Source organism: Meriones unguiculatus, chromosome 14 (assembly GCF_030254825.1).
Source record: "Meriones unguiculatus strain TT.TT164.6M chromosome 14, Bangor_MerUng_6.1, whole genome shotgun sequence".
Classification (NCBI taxonomy): domain Eukaryota; kingdom Metazoa; phylum Chordata; class Mammalia; order Rodentia; family Muridae; genus Meriones; species Meriones unguiculatus.
The window spans coordinates 63,630,957-63,655,339 of NC_083361.1; the positions used below are offsets into that span (position 1 = coordinate 63,630,957).

General features: G+C 41.1%; 1 protein-coding gene across 14 annotated transcripts in view; it reads right to left on the reverse strand.

Moving 5' to 3' along the window:
- The window catches only part of Sv2b (synaptic vesicle glycoprotein 2B), a 169,298-nt gene that overhangs the window by 80,133 nt on the left and 64,782 nt on the right, over nucleotides 1–24,383 (reverse strand). The window contains exon 1 of one of the 14 annotated variants that reach the window (XM_060367360.1): nucleotides 2,840–2,861. The exons of the other annotated variants lie outside the window; for them this stretch is intronic. The gene's annotated coding sequence lies outside the window, so the exon portion shown is untranslated. Of the gene's footprint in view, nucleotides 1–2,839; nucleotides 2,862–24,383 lie in introns of those variants that run through there. 14 annotated transcript variants of the gene reach the window in all.

The window sequence follows — 24,383 nt, forward strand, 5'->3', positions numbered from 1 at the left end:
CCCACTAGAAGCCTAAGCTGCCCATCTGACAGGATAAAAGCAACAGTGAACTAATCAGGGCCTAGAGGGCATGAAATGGACATAGACCCTCTACAAAGATGTGGCAGATGTTCCTGCTTATTTTATCTGAGACATTTTTCCTTTGAAAAGAAAAGTAGAGGCAGCTGGGCATAGTAGCACATGCCTGTTATTCTAGCACCTGGGGAGGCAGAGGCAGGTGAATCTCTGTAAGTATGAGGCCAGCCTGGTCTACAAATCGAGTCCAAAACAGCCAATGCTACATAGAGAAACCCTGTCTCGAAAAAAAAAGAAGAAGAAGAAGAAGAAGAAGAAGAAGAAGAAGAAGAAGAAGAAGAAGAAGAAGAAGAAGAAGAAGAAGAAAGAAGTAGGAGGAGAAGGAGACGCAGCTATTACAGTGAAAACCTCTTCTACTGAACAGATGCACATGAAGGCTCATGGAACACAACCCCTAAGAAATCATGTATTACAGTAGGTCATATTTCCAGCAAACTTCAATCTCCTGGAGAAAGGAAGATATATAACCTTCTGGGCATTTCAAAACAATTCTACAGGTAGAACGCTTGTCTCAAAAATAGAGAACAAATAGCTTAAGCCACTAAGCCAATAATGACATTATCGCTGACCTTGGAGATTGCCTTTGCCACCACAAAATGAACCATAAAGGAGAGTTCAATGATCCCCTCCTAGTATGGTTGGCAGATTTTGCCCAGTGACACGATTAGCTTCTGCATGTGTCTCCAAGCCTCAGAAACACTCCACACCATTCTGCTGATGTCTCTAGCATACCTCTTACCCCAAAGATCCCAACACCACCGGGATCTTCGCCCTTCAAACAGATGGAAAAAAAAAATCATTTTAGTGGTCTCCCAAGACTTTCAAAAATGCTTGATTTGACCTCAAATATCTTTCACTGAACAACGCACACCCCAGCTTTCAGCTTCACCTTTCCCTTTCTGGTATCTCCTCCCTAGGCAAATGTTCTTACTCCGTCCCCATTGTTGCTATCATCATCTGTTCTGCCAGTCTTTGGGAGTCACATGGAAGTCCTGTGTCAGGTGCTAGGTACACGCAGGAGAGTGTAACAGGCTCCCACTGTCCTGACCCTTGTAGGACTGTAGGTATAATTTTTACTAAGCATAAAATCATGTCTGCAAGGGTAAGGATGTCTCCCTTGGCATTTGGATCATTGGAGCTTTTGAAAGAACATTTGAAAATAAAAAGACAGAGTTGCCAGTAAGCCTAGAAAATGATTGGTCCAATAGAGGGAACAGCCTTAAAATTGGGCTCTCTACTTAAAGAGGTGGCTCAGTGGTTAAGATGGCTGCCAGAACTCCCAGAAGACCCAGGTTGGATTCCTAGCACCCACATGGTGATTTGGAATCTTCTATAACTCCAGTCCCATGGGATCTGATGTCTCTTCTGGATTGCTCAGGGACTACAATTATCCAATGCACAAGTATATGTGTAGACAAAAATACTCCACAGATGTAAAACAAAAGTAAAGGGGAAATTTTTAAATGGTCAAGGAACTTTATGGCTATAGCTCTATGGTTTTGAGTATAAGGAAGCCTGGGAGACTGATAAAGATATCAAGGTGGATTTAGGGCTATTTCTCCAACACACACTCAAAGGCACGCCTGAGAAGAGTGGGCAAACCACAAGACCTGCTTCATCTGTCTTGACTTGCCTCTGATTCATATAATTTTCTTTCTGGAAATGAACTTACCTCTGGTTACAAACCAACCCTGCCATTGTCCAGTCTTGGTGATGCCCCATCTTCTAGGACTGCATCTCAGACCCACTAAGGCACCACTTTCTGCTTACTAGGGTTCCCTAGTCATTATTGCCTAGCTATGGTCTCACACAGTCAGCCTACAACTCTCTCGGCCTTTGAAAAACCTCCTTACTTTTCTCAATGGGGAAATTATGGAGACTTCACAGCTGATCTTGCAGCCCCCATCTATTTTCCTGAAGTGATTTTTTAAAACTCATTTCAATGCATCGCCATCCCTGCCTCTGTCTCTTAATTATCCCCAAATCACTAAACCCTAAGCGATTTTGGCCCCATGATTCTCCTCTGCCATGACACCCCCCCCACTCCAGCATACTACTTCTGTGTAATTAGTCCCTTTTTTTCTCTCTCCATCCTCATCCCTAATTCAGCCTTGGCAACATATAAACTTTGTAATTAGAAAGGGCTCAAATGTTGCCAGGAATGCAAACACATTTAGCTTTAGAGCCTAGCATTTTGTGCCATTCTGGGCTCTGCTCCAAACACTAGAGAAACAGAGAAAGACAGGAAAGGAAGAAAGCATTAGGGAGCATATAGTCCGTGTCTGGGATATTCTAATACACAATCTCCATGCTCCCGAAGACTGGGAGAGAACTTTGTGAGCTCAGAGACCCAAAAGATGTTGTCGAGGTTACAAAGCTGGAGAAGGGCAGAACAGATTCCATCCCTGGTCTGTACCTTTTATCAGTTGAACCTGAAATGTCTCCAGATAATGGCACTATTTTTGGAGGTTATGGACATTTTGGAGAGATGAGGAAACAGTGGTAGAAGTAGGTCAAGAGGAGTGGGTCTTTGAAGATTATACCTGGCCCCCCTCTCTCCCTTCTCTCCTTACCTCCTGATCAGCCATCATGTGACCATTCCTGCCACGCCTGGCAGCCACACTGATTTAAGCCACTCCGCCTTCCTCCACCCTAGCGCACACAGAACCTTCTGAAACCGTGAACTAAAGTAAGCCGTTCTTCTCTTAAGCTGTTTCTGTTAGGCACTATGGTAACAATGGTGCAGACACAACGAGTCAAATACCTTGTTGTCCCTGCTGTGGTCTTTGGGCTTCACAAAATATCACACGTGACCTCCATCTGACGTGCCTGACTGGCCCCACACTGAGAGAATGACTTTCTCCACATGCCTCTTTTCATGTTCAAATGATGTTACCTACCGGCAAGAAAAGATGCCCAGCACTGTCAACATTTTTCAAGAACCTGAAAGAGACAGAGGACTGTGTCTCATCCTTACAAGTAACCACTAGATTGTGAGCACCTGGATGGTAGCCTACAACCATACCTCATGTGTCGCATGTACCAGGACTTCCCACGGACTCCTTCCAAGTCCAGCCTAGAGTGATGGAAACCCAAACAGCCCACTGTGGCATCCTTTATAAAACTGTCTCTGAATACTGAAACATCTGGCAGTGCCATGTCAGAGGATCCTTCCTGATGGGGAACAGGAGAGGGAGGAGATGAAGAGCCACCAAGCTGAGGGCAATAATCAGGTCAGCTTCAAAACTATGTCGTTATTATTCTATCCTGTCTTTCTCTTTTTCATTTTTGGACAGAATCTTAATAAATATCCCTTGAACTTATAACCGTGCTTATTCTTCCACCTCTCAAATGCTAAGATTAAGAGTGTATACCACCATACTCAATACCCTCCTATGTCTAAATTACAACTTTGTATAGAGGATTGTCTCAAACAGGGGCTTTTTTGAGGTGCTCTAGCAAGAATGTTTTCATAGGCTTCTGAAAGCCTCTCCCCCAGCTACTAGAAACAGATGGCACATAGCTGCAGGAAGGACATTCCTACATCAGACAGCCACAGGATCCACCCCCAATGCTGCTGGCTGCTGTCATCAGGAGCCCCGAAGCCAAACACAAGATGTCTTTCGGAGCTGCATGACTACACACTGTCATTAGGGAAGTGATTTTTAACCACTTTCGCCTTGCAATGAAACCAACTAGCACCCTGTTGTTTTCTTTTCAATGGCAGAAAAGCAAACAAACAAACAAATACTTCTTTGTCATAAGCTGTGCGGTGATTGTTCCCTCTAGAAATCCTAGGAAGCAAGAGGTCATCTGCAGACTGTTGTGCACTAAGTTGAAGTACAGATACTTGGGCTTGTGCACGGGGAAGACTTTGTGGTCTCTGCTGGGGACGTGGGAACAAGCTTCTCAGACCTAAGCAAGCTTCTAGCATGTGGAAAGTTGCAGTGGCCTACACTGGTTCAGAGACCCAAATCAAGCCGTGGATACAGGGTGTAGATAAGAAACTCTGCTCCAGAATGTGGCACTTTGGTCAGCGAGGAAACAGCAGAAGTTGCAGTGTTGATTTCCCCCAGCCCTTCCTCCCCAGAAGCGCCTGTAGATCCCACTTCTCCTCACATCTCCTTCGTGGAAGGAAACCATAAAACCTGAAGAGATAACTTTCTTACCTTCTCCCTTCTCCATGACACCACAAGTGACTGGTGTCCTTCCCTACATCTGGAGTTGGAAGGAATGACGACAAGGAACATCAAGAAGAAATGGAAAAACAAACAAACAAACAAACAACAACAACAACAAAAACAACCTCTTGCCTTTTCCTGTCCCAGATGCTGCAGGAGCCAGTTTTCTGTGCAAACATGGCCAAGTCCAAGAGTAACACCACACACAACCAGTCCTGCAAATGGCACAGAAATGGCATCAAGAAACCCAGGTCACAAAGATATGAATCTCTTAAGGGGGTATACTCCAAGTTCTTGAGGAACATGGACTTTGCCAAGAAGCACAACAAGAAAGGCCTGAAGAAGATGCAGGCAAGCAACGGAAAGGCAGTGAGTGTGCCTTGTGAATCCTGTGGCGGTTAAGCCCAAAATGCCAAAGGCTCCAGCTGGAAACTCAGCCATCTGGCTTTCATCGTTCCCCCAAGCTTGGGAAGCAGTCAAGGGTCGTAGGCTCTGCCAACCAAAGCCCAAGGTTCAAACCAAGGCAGAGCTGAGGCCAAGCCTTCAGCTACAGCTCAAGCTCCCAAAGGTGTCCAGGCCCCTGTGAAGACTCCATAGGAAAGGCTTCCGTTAAAGTGAACACAGACGGACTGGTGTGACACACCCACCTACACACTATTTACAGATGACCAGTGTCCTATGCTGTTTTTACAAATAAACCTGAGGCAAGATCTGTAAAAAAAAAAAAAAAAAAAAAATCTCGCCAAGTCTCCCACCCCACCCCCGCCATTAGATCATATCACACGTTTTCCTAACTCTCCACAAAAATACTCAGATACTCAAATCTTCCCACAGCTTTGAAGTTGCATTGCCAAAGCTCCCTGAGCTGCACAAAACTTATATTACATAAATTTGGTTGCTTTTCTCTGGTTAGTCTGTTTCTTATTATGGGGTCTCAGCCATGAACTTTACAGCAAGTAAGAAAATTATTTTTCTACCCTATAACACTGTGCCGATTTAACAGACTAGATGGCTCTGCCCTCTACTTGAACAAACTGGACAAATGATTTCCCGGTGGGTACCCTGCCCATCATAGAGACTGTTTCAAGCACAGTGGCTTAGGAGATTCCTTCCTGAGCCAGGGATTTTCCTCCGATGCAGCCCGATGCAGTATGCCTTCTACAAAACCACCAGTCTCACATTTAAAAGTACCCGACCTAAGAGTGTTTCAGAGAAAACTGCTCACCATTCAGTTTTCCATCCCACCATCTTGTGGTGCTGGGAATTTAACTAAGGGCCCTTTACACCGTAGGCAGGCACTCTCCCACTGAGCTATATTCCCAGCCCTCAACTACATGTCTTTTAGAGAATTACCAATTTACTTTCACTCTCAACCTAGCCCTTCTTTCTTGCCCCCTTCAGCCTCTCTGGAAGATGTATCCCCAGCACTGAGCAACAATCCACTTTTCTACTGGGATGATGCACACAAATAAAAGATTCTAGACCACAAATCCATCAAGCTTCAAAGTCAGCCAGAGGACCACTCCCCAACCCCACCCACCCACCCCAGACCTGCTGACTTCTCAGTGTTCGTTCTCTGCTGCAGAATGTATTCAAGAGAAACAACCTCAAGGACTGGGTCTAACATTTGTAACATTAGAGCATGTCAGCTGACAAACCAGAAGAAATACAGTATTCCCTTCAGTAATCAGGCACTCTACAACCGCTTGCTTCTCACCCAACTAACAAGAGGATTTTCTAATCTTCAGCCTTGAAGTAGGCATTGCCCACTGTATGCCCAAATAAACAGCTCTTCTCAAATGCCAAGAAAGCTGCCAAGCTTTCAATCTGATTCTAATAAAAAAATATTCCTGCCAGGGTATCGGATTTTACCTCAGTTAAAGGAAAGACAATAACTCTAGTCAGCCCTTTGATGAATAGCTTCTGTATATCACCTATGTACAAAAACATCATCCCCACTGCTATGTGCAAGGGGAAACTTCTGGAAGAGGAGACCCTTAAGAATATGTTTACAATGATCCTCTCCAAGAGATTATATATATATATATATATATATATATATATATATTTGTGCAACAAACCATGGCATGGCCATAGCACTTTCTAGAAGATGGAGCAAAAGAGAAAAAAGAGCTGTTGAGGAGACTAATCCATTAGTTACTATTTCTTAAAAGATTTGTTATTTATGTGTATATGTGTAAGCTTTTGTGAGTTTATATGCACTGTACATCCCCTGCAGAGGCCAGAAGGAGGCATTAGATCCCCTGGAAACAGAGTTACAGGCTGTTGTGGCTACTGGGAACCAAATCTGGGTCATCACTCTTAAGCACTGAGCCCTCTCTCCAGATCCAAATTCTTTAAAAGAAAAAAGCCTCCTTTATTCGTATACACATTTAGAACATTCAGGTTTCACTGATTCTACTCCTCAGGAATTGTTTCTTTTAGCTTACATGTACTATAGAATTGATGAGCTTCTCTGTGCTCATTCTGTATCATGCCTTGCCCAGGACATGATGGATGCAGCATCACACCCACCTTTGTCTCCACTCCTCCTTTCATAGCTATATATATATATATATATATATATATATATATATACCTCTGAAAGTATCTCCTAGAAATGTCAGAAGCTAAACCCATGAAGTCTTACCAATATGGCTGAACAAGCATGACCTGAACAAGGATGACACCAACAGACATGCTAATGTGAAACGGGGAAAGCTCACGAGACCTCAACCCTAGACAAAGCCACAGGCAACTAAGGAAAGCTGATCAAGAGAGAAAGAGTCTTTCCCAGCTGGAAAAGCTCCTGAATTGGTTATCCAATACCAAATAGACATCCCTGAAAACATATAATACAAGTAACATTACATGGCCTGAGCAAACTGTACATTTATATTTAGGATATTTATTTACATAATTGAAGAAATATATATTTTTTTTAAGAAAAAGAGGCCACGAATTTGAAAGAGGACAATGGGTTTCAGATGACGGTTTGGAAGAAAGAAAGGGAATGGGGAAAATATTACAATTATAATCTCAAACTATAAAAAAATACATTTTTCCATAAAACGATGCAATTAAAGTTTATGAACATGAACACCGAATCTTATACGAAGTTAGCATCACAATCGTTCCAAAATGAAAAAGAACAGTTGGCTCTCAGGGTGGTGATGAGGGATAAAGGCAAGACGGTGGAATGATAGCTGAGCACCAGCAGTGCGTGCACAGGGCTATCAAGAAGTGCTGCCCACGACCTTCAGCTTTGAGCACAGCACAAATGGGGACTGAGGTTCCTCCTCAGCAAATATCCCTCCTAAAAACCCTAGGCAGCAAAAGAAGCAAGGAACCATCTCCACACTCATCCAGTGGAGATGTTACCAGCGTGTCCAGTGACAGCTGCACTTGTCCCTCTTCAGCAATAGGAAACCAAGTGTCAGAGACACGCAGGAAGTTGATGGAAAAATCTTCCGTGTATTAGGACAATTATCACACCAACTCCAGGTCTCCAGCAAATTCCCTAACTCCTTTCAAAGAAAATCCTCGAATGAAATTTTCCAGGTGGGATGTTTTTATTTCATTCAAAGTCTGTGAAACCCAAAAAAAAGAACATAAAATAATCATGACAGCTTTATAATCGCTTCAACGGAAACTGTTGATAATGTTTGGATAAGACTGTAAAAAGTTTAGCCTTAACTTTCAGTTGTTTGGATGCAAGTAGACCACTCCTGATCTTGTTTTAATATTGGAACACAAAATGGCATTCCAGGTGATAGGAAAAATCAGGCTAAGCTTGACCTATTTTGCTAAAACAACACAAAAATAAAAGGCAGTCACCTAATTACCTTCTCCACATAGGATAACAGAAATCAAACCTACCGAACTGGTATCACAGCAGTTAGACAGCCCAGGAAAATCATCAACTGGTGGAAAGCCACAAGGAGAAAGATTTGTAGATCAATTCCAACATGAAGTCTTTATGGGGAAGCTAAGACTCCCAATAGATGAATTTTCTCTGTACTAAATGGTACTTTGACTTGCTAGAGATTCTTTGACAGGAAATTAATTCCTAGATTAAATCAGTACAATAAGAAATCATCACCCCAACCATGTACTGCAGCAGTTTTACGCTGGTGGCTCGTTGGGCTGTTGGGGTGGTCTACCAGTGCATGCAGAGGAGGGGGGTAGAGACAGAAAGAAAGAGAGATTAAACTTTAGAGGGAAGAATAAAAAATATGCAAATAAATGAGAAACTGTCTATGTTAAATGAGGCCTGCACTGGAACATAAGGTGAAGTCTGGAGAATACAAGAGACAGGGGCTATATTATGTAGGGAACTGAGGGAGGACCCCAGGGACAGAGTAACATTTGAGTGAAGGAGAGGAGCTGAGTCATGTACATATTCAAAGGCATATGGTGTCCTATAAAAGGCAAGGGCAAAGTTTGAAATCATGAAAGATATTGACTAAAGGTTTAGCAAGATTTGGCACATTCTAAAAGGATTTCTCTGGTTGCTTTGTTGAAAACAGAAGGGCATTCTGAAACAAGAAAGGAAGCAGGGAGGCCAGAGAGAAGCCTCTGGTGATAATCTGAACCAGCAATGGCAATACTTTGGACCAAGATTTTATCAAGGACATGTTAGGAACAGAAAGATCCACACAAGAGGCGGAGCCTTTTAGATGGGCAGATAGACAGAATGTGTGACAGCAAAAGAAAAACCAAAGACGACTCCAAGATCTGGACCTCAGCAGTTGGAAAGTGCTGGGAGCTGAGATACAAAAGTCTGTGGGAGGAACAAGAAAATGGTGCAGAACCAGGCTGCGGAGTCATGCAGCTTCACCTGATAGCCATAGACACTTGCAAGCAATGGGACAGCAGGCTGGTTATGAACACAGATCCCACAGCCAGCCTACCAGAGCTGAGTCTCAGCTCCTCTACTTCCAGTTGTAAAGCCTTAGGACTTTGTTGTGCTGTCCTTCATCCTTCCTGTTATTTTCATCTATAAAATGGGGGGGGGGGGAAACATTTGTACTAACCTTATAGTGTTGTTACAAAGTGAAAAGAAGTAAATATGACCATATGTTTTCCAAAAAGACAATGGCTTTCACTCAAGAAGCACCATGTCCAGACTTAAAAATTAAAACAAGGCTCTCAATCTAAAACTTCAAAGTTCATATGTAGGAAGAGAAACAAGGGAAAGGTGACTGGGTGGCTCTGAATTTTAGCTTACCAGATCTGGGGAAAACACAGCCTAGCCTTTAAGTATGGGTAGGCAGTGGCCAGATGACAGAGGAAAGGGGAGACATCCAAGGCAGAGGTAACTGTCTGTCTTTCTCTTCTGATAACACAGCCAGCATGTAACAAAAGCTAAGCATAAAATGGTTGTCTTGGGGTTCTCGTCTTATATTTTCTTGATACTGTAGGATCGAGTTCATGTCCAAAGAGAGTGAAGGTTTTTGGTTTATGAATTCAAAATGAATCAACCTAGTACAGCCCACCCAATCTCCACCTGTCATTACTGAGTCAGACCAGGGCTGCCATACTGGACCACAACCATGTCAGAACTCATATTGAAGCTGGGAGCAGTCTCCACGTTTAAGGGGGCTGAAGTAGGAGTATATGGCATTTTGAGGCCATCTTGAGCTACATAGTGAGTTTCAGGAGCCAGGGTTACATATTAAGGCCCTGTCTTTATGTAGCAAGTTACTGCCTTAGTACATGTATTAATATTATACATACACACACATACACACACACGTGTGTATATAATATATAATTATGTGCTATATAATATATGCTTATGTATACGTAGTGTACACACACACACACACACACACACACACACACACACAGTCCTCTAACGTCCCCATTCCTGTTCCTTATAGCTTCTTGCTGATATCCCAGGAAGATGTAATCAAAAGTTATCAACAGAACGGTGGTGTTTACATTTATTTTCATTACATGTAAACATTTCAAGACCATATGTTCTGATAAACATAAATATTCCTAAACTCTCACTCCATCTTGGTTAGTAATATTTCTAGTGGAGAAATACAATGCAACGGCAAATATCTTGACTCTAGCAGAACAAAACTGCCTGGATCTAGGAGGAAGATCCCCAAAGACTAAAGTCAGAAGTAAAGCACCAGGTGCCCTCCACAGAAACAACCTCTCGGTGAATTATCAAGTATCAGAACATAATCAGTGAAGGAGGCTTGAACTTGTGCAGGATCAAACTATTTCCTTTCTAGTACACCTTGGATATACAAATGTGGACAGTCTGAGTCAACAGCAGCAGATATCAAGAAGAAATCAGATCCTGAGCTGTGGGAGAATGCCTTGCCAGGCCATGCACTGGAGGACTGGCAGTCTAAAAGCCCACCCTCATATGCATATCCTCATGTGGAACCCCTTAGTGAGAATGCACCATCCACCCTTTTTGCCACAGGACCCAGATGGTGAGATGCTCAAAGCTGCTTTATCATCATCAGACAAACTTGAAATACCCTTCAGTCTGGAATAAGCTGGCATGGCCTCACTCACAGTGCGTATGTTCAGAAACATCACTGGGGCACCATTCCCTTACATGGCTGACCCACTGACCCACATGGGTTCTGAAATCCAAGTCCCATGATGCTTCCTCAGAGCTCCTACTCTGTGGTCCTGCTACAGTGGTGGCTTAGAAACCTACTTCTTGCCACTGGGATTCTCAAAATATTTGTGCTGTTCAAAGATGCTTGAGGGCTTAACATACCCAGGACACAGTGGTTAGCACAAAAATACTTAATAAAGAGCAACCAAGACTCACACACACACATACCACCACCAGCAACAACAACAAGGTTCAGGTCCCCTGAGCACACTAGCATGCAACAGCATTATCCTACCATTTACGCTTTCAGCAAATCTTACAGCCGTTTATTCTCATTCTTTCCCTAGAGAGTCATGGGTATAGATAAGAATCAGAGTATCTTCTGAAAATTCTTCCCGTAAGGCTTGCCAAGGTCACTCCTAGATAGTTTAGATGGCATGAAACGAGTTTTACACTGAAAGTGGAAACGGCATTTTAGAATAATGACTATGTTGCTCCAAACTTTAAATATGTATTTGAAAGCCAAAGGGGAGTCTGCAGGTTCTAGACAGCCATCTCCATGTAGCTCAGAATCTCAGGTTTGTAGATACCAGATCCTACCATGTCCCTACTGCTACATGAGTCTTCGTCAGGCCCCAGTCATCCACATAATCCCAAACGTTATAATTAATTGTCCTTGTCATATTTTTTCTACACAGAATGCCCTTCCCCCTTGAATATCCTGTCTTCTTCCCCATCTATGCCCTTCATCCTTGCAGTCTAGGTTCTGGTTATCCATAGAAGAAGCCCTTCTACTCAGGAAAGTACTATATTTTGCACTTAATGTAAAGACAACATGCTTTTGGAATTGGGTCCAAACATAACACTCCATTTGAGCTAATACGCTCCCTCCCATCCAGCAGAACTCCAAACACACACCTACACACATGCAACATGAGTGCAAACCAAGTACTTTCACAGAGAAGTAATCAAAACCCACTCAACGCCAACTAGAATATCTTTGATAACAGGCCTCGGTGCTCTGGTGAAATCATTTTAATTGGCCTTCTTGAGATGTTGTGAAATGTTTCACACATAAAAATATGAAGAAAAAGTAACTCAGTAGCACCATGAATGCACTGTCCTGCTTCATCCAATCTTAACATTTGTTATCTTTTTTTCTTTCTCTCTCTCAAAACAAAGGAGCTGGGCATGGTAGCATACATCTTTAATACCAATATCCTTGGCAGGCAGAGGCAGGTGGATCTCCGTGAGTTCAAGGCCAGCCTGGTTGGTCTACACAGTGAGTGCCGGGCCATCCAGGACTCCAGGGCTACACAGTGAAACCCTGCCTCAAAAAAAAAATAAACAAAAGCAAAAAAACACAACAAAAAAGTGTTGATGATACAACATTGAAACCCCTTAATATTTTCCATCTCATTTCTCTCTCCTCCTCTCAAAGAATCACCAGTTTTGTTTCCTCCACATATCAGTGTATCTACCCAGGAAGTCTTATGTGCTTTTTCAATTTTAATAAGGCATAGTGGCACAGGCCTGTAATCCCAGCCCTTAGAAGGTGCAAGCAGGAGGATCAGGAGCAAGCCTGAGCAACATAGCAAGTTGAAATTAGTCCACGATTTATTAGACTCTGTCTCAAAATAAATAAATAAACAAGCAAATAAGATAAATAGAAGATAGATAGATAGATAGATAGATAGATAGATAATAGAAAAAAAATTGTGTAACTGGTAAATCAAGAGAGTATTTTTTGTCCAATAATGCATTTTGGAGACTTGGTCATAACATGTATATAATTCTAATTAATTTGTCTGGTTACAGTCCCTGTAACCCTCTATTTAACCATTCTCCTTTTATGGGTTTTTGGATTTTGCTATTAAAAATAATAATCAGAGTACCTCATTATGTTGATGATCATTGACTCTCTGGGAAGAAGTATAATGTTTTGATTAGGTTAACTTGACTCCTACACCTATCCAGGGCAGGGCACACAGGTCATTCTACATTACTTCTATTGCAAAGACTAAAATCTACAACTACAGGATGAAGGCTGTTAATCACAGTCAATAGGCCAAGCAGAAGAGAGACAAAATCCCTATTGCTCTGCAACCTTGTCCTGTAGTAGGACCATTTGTGAAGTGTCTGTTAGAGGCATCCCATCCAAAGATAACATTTTTAATGTCATCAGCCTGAGCCACTGCTTGGCTGATCACAGGACACTCCTTTAGACTCACCTGGGTAGCACATTAACTCATTAATGAGCCTACCTGGCATACTTCTCATTTGGTGCAATTTCAACCCAACAAACTGTGAAGGAGTATCCTATCCATAAGCAAACTCTCTGCTTGATGTATAGATAGAGGTTGTTTATAACATTGCCAGGTTTCTCCCTCCTTATTGGTGTTTGTCCAAGCACATGACCTCAGTGCACACCACCCCCACCTTGCCTGAGGACACATGTCCAGGCTCTCTACCACAGCTGCAAGGACCTTCCATGCATCGTCAGTCAGGCATCCCATCTTATCTGTAACCACATCCACACCATCCTCCCAGTCAGTGCCTTCCTTCTCCAAGTGGGACCCCGCATATCCAAGGGGGGTCCAATTGTTCTTTTTTGAAAAAGTTAAATATCATTTTCTCTCCAAGGCTTTTGCTGGCACCATCATGGGCATTCTATCTCACTCTACCATCTGTGTTCTTATCATCTTTTTTTAAGTAACTGTGCAGGAGCTCTTATAGCATCTCATTTCAATGATGCTTAGGGACATTCACCTCCCACTCTACCATGAGTTTTAGTGTGAGGCCTATCATTCTACTTTTCTCCAAATGCTTTCTAAGTGCATCAAATACAATCCATCCCCACTTTAACTGACTTCTAGCAAGAATGAGAAAATGTTAGCATGGTGGTCTCTGTGTCTACTGATTTGCTCTGTGGAACAAGACGCTTTTATAAGATCTGTAGGAAAGTGTTATGATCACAATATCAAGGAGTTAATGAGTCACTGTGTTTTGTTTTAGCTGAAGTCATTTAACCTTCATACCTCCCTATAACATGGCTACTATTGCTCAATACAGTTGAGAGCTGAGGGGGCTCAGAGGACTTGAGTAGTTTGCTCAAAGCCTCACAGCTGCTAAATGGCCCAGCTGCTTAATCTCAGAGCCTGTCTTCAGCAGGCAAGACCATACTGGAATAACATAAACCAAATCTCATATCTGTAGAAATTACATTTTCAAAGTAACAAAGTAACTTTACTTTAGTCTTCACTATTCTGTCAGGTTGCGTCAACCCAAACAGATGTCTTTTCCCCCCGTTTTATAGGTTTGGCAGCTGTGAGTCAACAAATTTACATGATGCACTCAAAGATAAGTTTTGTCATTCAGGAAATGCAAAGCTGTGCAGTGTTAATAAATAAGCCCCCAAATATCAATGACTCAAAACAGACTATTACAGGTTGACTGTGACGCTGCTAAAGCCTGTTCCATCCTGTCTTCATTCTGAGAGCCAAGCAGCCCAGCAGAAGCAACTTTAACCATAACCATTGCTCTTTATGGTAGCAGAGGGGAACAAGGACCTGGCAGACAATGAGCTAACCCTTGAAAGCACAATTATATGGACAAAGGTCATTTCACACATACTTCCTCAGTCAAGACTGGTCACATGGCTGTAGCCAAATTGAACTAGGGAAAATGAACAATCATCCATGATCTAGCCATCCAAAAGGGCTCCAAACAGTACGCCCTACAACAAAGAGTGACAGTTTTAGGACCTAACCCCCCACACACACACTCCAAAAAAACACAGCCTCCTTCCATTCAGTGACTTTCTAGAACAGAGAACTTCTTTATTTCATGCCTATATTCCTAGTGGGCTTCCTGGATGATAGGATCTTTGTCTTATGAAGTCTTCAGAGGCCCAGGGTAATTCATCTGAAATCACACACACACACACACACACACACACACACACACACACACACGATTTGTTCTGGAATGTTCTAAAAACTTCCAGAGAGACGGGAAAGCCAGCTAACCTATGACTCTGCAAACAAACAAACAAACAAACAAAACATTGCTGGATTTTCACCCTAGGAAAACAGGAGTACGTATTTGTGCAGGCATAGGAATGTTTACAGCACTTTACTCATCAGCAACCTAACTGCCCAAGATATTATCCCAACTTTATTAGAAATATGATTAAAACTCAAGAAGCTCAGAGATAGACCAGGCTGGCAAAATTACCCCTTTAAAGGGCAGAGACAGGGGAGATGCCATGCCTATTGCTCCATCTATTCCACCACCCTCCACCCCCGTCATAGGTAAGTATGTTCCTGCCTTTTCACCTCTCCTGCCATTCCCATATAGCTGAAACACAGTCTCCTCCTCTCTAGATCATCTAGGACAAGACCCTTGCAAAGCTTCCTTTTGCTTATTCCAACTGATGCAGCCAAAATTCAACGGTTGTATAACAGCCATTAACTAGGTTTCTCTTTTTTTTGTCACTTCTTTTTTATTTTTATTTTTTAATTTTTATTGTTAGTTACATTTTATTAACTCTGTATCCCGGCTGTATCCCACTCCCTCATTCCCTCCCAATCCTACCCTCCTTCCCTCATCTCCTCCCTGCCCTTTCCAAGTCCACTGATTGGGGAGGACTTCTTCCCCTTTCATCTGACCCTGTTTTACCAAGTATCTTCAGGACTGGCTGCAAAATCCTCCTCTGTGGCCTAGCAGAACTGCTCCTCCCTTAGGGGAGGTGGGGAGGTCAACGAGCCTGCCATTGAGTTCCTGTCAGAAATAGTCCCTGTTCCTCTTACTATTGGGAAACCAATTGGTTACTGAGATACCACAGGCTACATTCGAGCAGAGGTCCTAGGTTATATCCATACATGGTCCTTGGTGGAGTATCAGTCTCAGAAAAGACCCCTGTGCCCAGATATATTTGGTCCTTGTGGAGCTCCTATCCTTTCCATGTCATACTAATTCCCCCTTCTTTCATATGATTCCCTGCACTCTGCCAAAGGTTTGGTTATGAGTCTTAGTATCTGCTTTGATACACTGCTAGGTAGAGTCTTTCAGGGCCCTCTGCGGTAGGCTCCTGTCCTGTTACTTGTTTTCTCCTACATCCAATGCACATCCCATTTGTCTTTCTAAGTGAGGATTGATCATCCTACCCTGGGTCCTCTTTCTTGTTTATCTTCTTTAGGTGAATAGATTTTATTATTTTTATCATATCTTATCGGTGTAAATGAGTGAGTATATACCATGTGTGCCTTTCTCCTTCTGGGATACCTCACTCACAATTTTTTCTAAATCCCACCATTTGCCTGCAAATTTCATGATTTCCTCATTTTTTGATTGCTGAGTAGTATTCCATTGTATAAAAATACCACAATTTCTGTATCCATTCCTCCATTGATGGACAACTGGGTTGTTTCCAGGTTTGGCATAGAAACAGAAAGGAGGATCAATGGAACTGAATAGAAGGCCCAAAAATAAACCCACACACCTATGAATACTTGATTTTTGACAAAGAAGCCAAAACATTCAACAGAAAAAAGACAGAATCTTCAACAAATGGTGCTGGTCCAACTGGATGTCTACATGCAGCAAAATGCAAATAGATCCATATTTATCACCCTGCACAAAACTAAAGTCCAAGTGAATCAAAGACCTCAACATAAAACCAGATACTCTAAATTGGTTAGAAGAAAATTGGGGAAGAGCCTAGAACTCATTGGCAAAGAGACAACTTCCTGAACAGAACACCAACAGCACAGGCTCTAAGAGCAACAATCAATAAATGGGACCTCATGAAACTGAAAAGCTTCTGTAAAGCAAAAGACACTGTCACCAAAACAAAACAACAGCCTACAAACTGGGAAAGGATCTTCACCAACCCTATTTCTGACAGAGGACTGATATCCAGAATATACAAAGAATAAAGAATTTAAAAAGCAATAAATCAAGCAATCCAATTAAAAAATGGGGTACGGAGCTAAACAGAGAATTATCTGTAGAGGAATATAGAATGGCAGAGAAACACTTAAAGAGCTGCTCAATATCCTTAGCCATCAGGGAGATGCAAATCAAAACGACCCCGAGATTTCACTTTACACCCATCAAAATGGCTAAAATCAAAAACTCAAATGACAACACAGGCTGGAGAAGTTGTGGAGAAAGGGGAACCCTCCTACATTGCTGGTGGGAATGTAAACTGGTACAACCACTTTGGAAGTCAATCTGGTTCTTTTTCAGACAATTAGGAATAGTGCTTCCTCAAGACCCAGCTGTGCTATTCCTAGGCATATACCCAAAATTTGCTCAAGTACACAACAAGGACATTTGCTCAATCATGTTTGTAGCAGCTTTATTTGTATTAACTAGGTTTCTACAAGAAAAAGCTTCTGTTGAGTCTTCGTCCTTGACTGTCAGCTAACAAAAGCAAGTATGGGTTTTCAGGTCCCATTACTTATACTGCAAAAGGAGGGAGAAACTGTATGAGTCCTTATGATAAAATTGAGATTTTATGTGCTTAAACATGCTAGAGTGTGTAGAGAGTAATTCTGAGAGGTTTTTCTGGACTGAGTTCCCAAGATGATCAACATATTCATGGCAGTCATATCTTTCCCAGTCATTTGTGTAATGGCCACTTAATTTGTACTTCATTTAAGAATTAGCACCACAGTAATACGAAAGGACAGATGTAAAAGCTTAGAACTTTTAGAGTGAAGATGTTAAGACAACTTTGAGATGATGAAAGCCACTTTCATTCTGCATTTGCAAACCTTCTTGTACTCTAGTTAGGAATCTGGTGTCTTCGAAGGCCTCAGATCTTTAACAGTCCATTGCCCACCATGAGGCCTGCCTCTTACCTATGCCCAGCAAAGGGGATCACCATCAATTCTGTCATATACATCTTCGGTCTGATTTTGTTCTTGGCTTTCTTTTTATATACAATTTGAAAAATGTCAAGACGGAACAAAGGCAGTGCTGCTTTACACGAAATAATGAGCACTGCACTGCTCCTCAGGATACTTCTGACAATATGGTCACCAGCACAAGTCCACACCAGTCAACCACGTGGTGTTGCCACAAGAAGTGACATAGTAACTGAAATTCCTCTTAAAAGTTTAACTAAGCAATTAAATTATTATAAAATCGTATCTTGAAAAAGATCTCCAACAACCTGATGCTTAGAAAAAAAAATTTAATGAAAATGTGAATAAAGGTTACATAGAAGAGAAACTTTGCAGCAGATGGCTATTTAAAATGGCAGGGTATATAATACCTGAACTACGGCAGTACAGGAGGGACATTTGGATACATGGTAGAGCACAACTCCCAGTGCAGGAAGAACAGCCAAGGAGATGAGTAAGCAGACAGTGGACATAAGGAACTTGGTTAAATAGCAAAGATCAGAAACTTACCAAAATTGGCTTAGTATGGTTCCCTATTAAAGAGGGTCAAGGATTTATATAACATAGGAGATAATGATACATCACGGATGAGAGGGTGCTCTCTAAACTGACTCCTCGTGATTCTTTGCTAGGACTAGACTAGCAGGTAAAAGTCAAGACTTGGTTAAAATCCAAAATAGCAACCATAATAACATTTACATTTTTCGTATTTTATTTATTATTATTGTAATACATTTCTAATTGAAATATAATCATGTCAGTTTTCTTTCTCGCTTTCCTCTTTCTAGCCCCTCCTCCTCTCTCAAGTTTATAGCCTCTTCTTCCCTGGTTATCATTATGATAGACAGCGAGAGAGAGAGGATAGATAGATAGATAGATAGATAGATAGATAGATAGATAGATAGATAGATGTGTAGATTTATATACATATGTGGGGGGGGTGAGAGAGAGAGAGTGTGTGTGTGTGTATGTGTTCGTGTGCATGAAAATATATAACTGTGACATGCTGGCTCCACTCTTGTCTTGTGTGTATTTTGTTTCAGAGTTGATCATCCTGCACTGGGTAATCACTTAAGTGGCTCAGCCTTTGGAGAAAGTTAATTCTCCTTTACTCAGCAGTCATCAGTTGCCTATAGTTCTCCTTAATATGAGGTAAAAATCAACATAAAAACAGAGAGGCATATAGTATTTACTGCAAGAAGACACTCTACCCTAAGAAACTGTAATCGTCATGAACATGAAGAATCACTGTTGGATCCACAGGGGAGAGCAGATGAACAAATCCCGGTGACTGAAGATTCTAACAACTCCTTCCAGAAATACATAAAGGAGGGAAAGTCCTCTTGCCGCAGAGATAAAAGTGTTTGCTTGTGTATTAGGAATGTTTGTAAGGGAAATGCATCAGGCCCCAAGAAAGCATCTGGGACCACAGTTTCGATCATGACATGAAACCTATAAGTCCAGCATCATGTATCTGAATTAAAAAGTGTTTTATCTTTGAGGACAAATAAAAACAACAATGGAAATTTGAAGATATTGAAAGCACCCCAGGTGAGTACTTTCATGATGATGAATAAACAATAATTATCACAACCATGCAGGGAACATCATACCCAATGAAAAAAAATATATGCCTTTGTTTTAAGATCATGAGCAAAAAAAAGAAAATGCACACTTTTACCACAACTGTGCTACATAGTACTAGGCTTTCCAAAGCAGTTAAGCTAGAAAAAGGAAGGAGGAATGAGAACACATATTAATTATCCCTGAAGAATTGTGTGAGCCAGCCTTTCATGTGGCTGCAGCAACCCAAGGTAAACACCATTTATCTTTATTATCAAAAACTAACAAGGAAGTGAATATGAAATCAGATGAAAAATACTATGACAATGACATCCTTAAATACTAAAGAATTATTCTAAAGAAAACACAAGATCTTTCCAGAGGAAAACCTGAAACTATCAAAAGCCTCCATAACAGATCTGCACATTTGGAAAGATTTAGCACATTCATGTATAAGTTATAATATTCTAAGGGAGACATTTTCTTAGAACTAGATTGTGCTGGTAAGTTAATTCAGAGAAAGTTAACTTTATAAAGAAGCATTTAAAATACACACACACACACAGTCATTCACTGTATCTAAGGGAGACTGGTTCTCAGTCAGAATCTTGGATACCAAAACCTAGAGGTACACAGATTGCGTACTACATAAGCTAAGATGTTTTGAAACATCTGTAGATCACATACACCACAAGCACAATATGACAGCTGTATGCACGGATGCTACGCTGTGCTCTTGTGGGACATGAGCCCCAGTTTTAGTTATTATTCTGTAGAGGTGCAGTCGTCACAGGCCTCACCCTATAGTACATTAAAAAGGTACAAAGAGAACAACTTGTAAGCGGCTGGTACTAGAAAAAGGCTGTGGCTCCCTTGGAGTATGCTACAGCCCAGGGCATTTGAGTAAAGTCAGCATAGTGTGCAAGACATTTACACTTCAGTATTGGAATTTAAATGTTTTCCATCCACAGTTGATTAAATGTGCTGTTGGCTGAGCTTACAAACATTCTGCAGAACAAGGGAAACAACTGAGGAAAGAGACAACCTTCAGAACTGGAAAAAAATCCAATAGCTACACACTAAATATTAAGAAATCAAACAACCTAGTCAATGAATGGGTTAATGGACAGGCAGTTCTCAAAAGATAAAGAACTAGTGGCCAATAAACGTGTGAAAATGTTCAGCATTACTACCCACCAGAGAAATGCAAGGCAAAGCGACACTGAGATTCTACATCACCCCAGTCATTTAGGAAACAAACAGCAGCAAATAATGGCAAGGGTGTGGAGAAAAATAAACCCTATACACTGTTGGGGGTGTGTAAATTGGTCCAGCCACTATGGAAATTAGTGGAGGTTCCTCAAAAAACTAAAAATAGAACTACCATATGCCAGCTATTTACTCAAAGGACGGCAGGGTATTTACTCAAAGGACGGCAGGGTATTTACTCAAAGGACGGCAGGGTATTTACTCAAAGGACTCCAAGTCATTATGTCATGAAGACACCTGCACATTGATGTTTATTGAAGCCCTGTTCACAATAACTAGATTACGGAACCAACCTAGGTACCTGTCAACAAAACAATGGATAAACAACACTTGGTATATTGCACAACTGATTTATAAAGCCATAAAAGGAAAAAGTCGTATCATTTGAATTAATTCAGTCTGAGAAAGACACGTGTTGTAGATTCTCTCTCATTTGGTGAATCCAAGATTTTATGTATATACATAAAATCGTGATATAGACATCTACGGTGTGAAGATGAAAATGAAACTGCCTAGGGAAATGGAGGAGACTAACAAGAAGGAGAAGCAAAAGAGGAGGGTGGAAAGTAATGGGGAACATGGTCAACAGACACTATATAGTTGTATGAAAAGTCCCTATAAAACCCTATATCAATAAAAATACAGAACCCACAGACATGGAAATCAACTTGCTTGTGAACAAATTAAAATAGCATCATGTGGATAAAGGAAGACATGAAGTAAAATGTGGGAACAGCACCATCTTAGAAAAAAAACATATTTGGAGAATATAAAAGAAAGTAAGAAAGATGTAGACCAACTAGAGATTAGCTTTGTATTAGAAGCTGCCGGATCATGAGACAAATGTGAAAAAAAACTTAAATACATATTAGGTAAAAAACAAGTGCTTTCAAATTAATTTTCTTTTCAAAGAAATTTCTAAGTAACTTCCACCAGTCAAACTACATATTCATGTTGAAGGAGAAAGGTATTTTGTTTCAGCTTCCAAATTTTTTAGGCATGAGAGGGTAGAGACTTTTTACGTTGACAGATCCCTCCAGCACATTCTCTCTCTCTTTCTCTCTCTCTCTCTCTGCCTTTGTGAAAGGCAGATTTCATGGCAAAACTCCAGTTACATCTCTTGGACTGTCTATAATCATTCCTGTTTAAACGAGGTCAAAAGGAGAACATATCGATAAAATGATTTCGTAAAAGCTAATGTGAAATCCCTGCATACTTTATAAATACAGTAGCCCCGAATTTCTTAACACAGATATTTTATGAACGCAAGATATCTTTGCCTAGAATTGCTATTTTGCTTAATATTTTGATTAGATCCAAATGTAGTTTTATTTTAAAGCTGCCCTACCAGCATAAGACATGGGTGTGGCACAGAAATTTACAAGCAGGCAAAACAACCCTACACATAAGACTTTTTTTGGAGGGGGCATAAATATTAAGTTGCCCTGGGGCCAACAGATGAGTTGACTCAGCAGGTAAGGGCTCTTTCTGTGCAAACCTATCGATCTAAATTTTATCCCTGTAGTCACATAAAACTAGGAGGGAGAGCTAACTCCACAAAATTGTTCCCTGACCTTTCCACGAATGTACCATGGCATGTATACACAGAGAGACAGACCTACTCCCTCATTTCCTCCCAGTCCCACCCTTCCTCTCTCTTCCCCCCTAGTCCACTGAAAAGGAGAGTCCTCCTCCCCTACTATCTGATCCTAGCCTATCAACTCTCATCAGAACTGCCTGGATCCTCTTCCTCCGTGGGCTGGCAAGGTCTCCCTGCCAGGGAGAATGATCAAAGAGCATGCAACTGAGTTCATGTCAGAGACAGTCCCTGCTCCCCTTACTAGGATGCCCACATTGAAAATGAGCTGCCTATGGGCTACAACTGTGTTGGGGGTCTACAGCAAACATCACAAAACACACACACACACAAACACATACACAAATCCCAAAGTTTCTTCCTAGCAAATGAATATAGAAAGTTATTCATTGTAACTGACCATCATAATTAGCAAATACACAAATATATTTGTAACAAGGACATAGAGAATATTACCACAAATAAAAACCTAAAATCAAATGATTTCAAGATTACCGCTGTTTTTGTAGGTGCCAAAGCAGTAACCTGAAAGACACAGTCCAACATCTAAAGGTTTCCCGTGGTGAATTATTATGACATGTTGCTGGGGATTGAGCTCAGCGGAAAAGAGCTCATTCAGCAGGCAGGAATCCTTGAGTTCATTTGTTGGAGCTAGGAAAGTTAGCGAATAAACAACTCTGGGATTCTATCTTCAGCTCTGATGCCTTCCTGATAATAAGCGCGAGGCAACTGAGTTCATAAGCAGCAGCATCCTAAAGCATAGAGGACACCTTGGTCTGTTCTCAGGCACGGCGAATGAGCTGGTTGAAATGTTCTTCTAGTCTGCTGTCAACTAGAAAATTATTGATTGAATGTGAGACTCAGAAATCCATCTCTTACCGAGAAACATTTAAGAGCATTATAGAATTGGTTTTACCTGTGCAATAAATCTATTGAGTAATGAGAAAAAGCATCTACTCACAAATACAGAGAAATATTTCCTCAAGCAGTCAGACCAGATAAATTATTCACCTCCTACAATCCTACAATATGCCATACAATGTGATGCCAATAGAGTTTGGGGTTTTTTTGTTTTTTTTTTGAAATGCAGTGTTCGTGCACACAGGGTTGAGTGTTTATACAATGGTGATGCCTGTCAGTTTGTTTTTTGTTTTTTTTTTTAAAGTATGACTTGTGCATGACTCAACTCAAGCAGTGGTTGTAAGATTTCAACAGGTTCAAACAAGAATTTGTTTAAAGTTTAAACTTTGCTTCTAAAAGATAAACAAACCCTAAAAATAACTTTCTTTTGTGTATTTAGTTGGCATGTCATGCCTTTGTCACCGGCAAACGATGTAAGCATTGTTTTATTTTTTTTTAATTTATTAATCATCTAGAATCATTTCACATTTCTACAAAGTGATGAATAAACCTGAAGTAGGTATAATTACCTCCTCTTAAACATTAAAAAAAAAAACTCAAGGCAAGATGGTACATGTGCTTTTTGACAAACCTGATGACCTGAGTTCAATTCCTCGCATTCATATTGCAGGAGTGTACCAAGACCTGAATGTTGTCCTCTGACCTCCACATTTGTGCAGTAACATGCACACACATTTACGCACTTACACACCCACAAAATAAATAAATGGAAAATATAGCTTTAAAATTACAAACTTCAGTGTAGCCACCAAGCTTCAAACTGTGGAGCTAAGCTTTGAAGCAAGCCGGGCCCAACTCTGTGTGTGATGCTTTTCCCATTTATATTCAGCGAATGCAACATGTCTTGCCTGGTGTCTCATCTCGCAGCAAAACACGAAGAAATTAAATTATTTTGTTGACTTCACTGTATGAAAATAAAGCATGTCTATGACAGTGAGCTACTGAGTAGGTCTCCAGAGTTCATGGAGATGCCACATGCTTTGGATGTAAAACTACACCCTCAGTTTTCTTTTTATTCATCTCACCGATGGAACAGAGCATATTTTGTTGGGATAAAAGAAGCCAAAATTCACATCCTTGTTCATAGGAGAAAAATCCCACAGTGTAGAATTATGTAGTCCACCTGTCAGTGGTAACGACGGAGAAGGAGAGAAGAACAGGTAGACACAGCCTCAGCACTGACAGAGCATCTCAAGAGAAGCCTAAGGATATCTTACTGGGCTGTCCTGACACCCAAGTGATAAAACTAGTGTTGGCCTAATAAGCTGGTA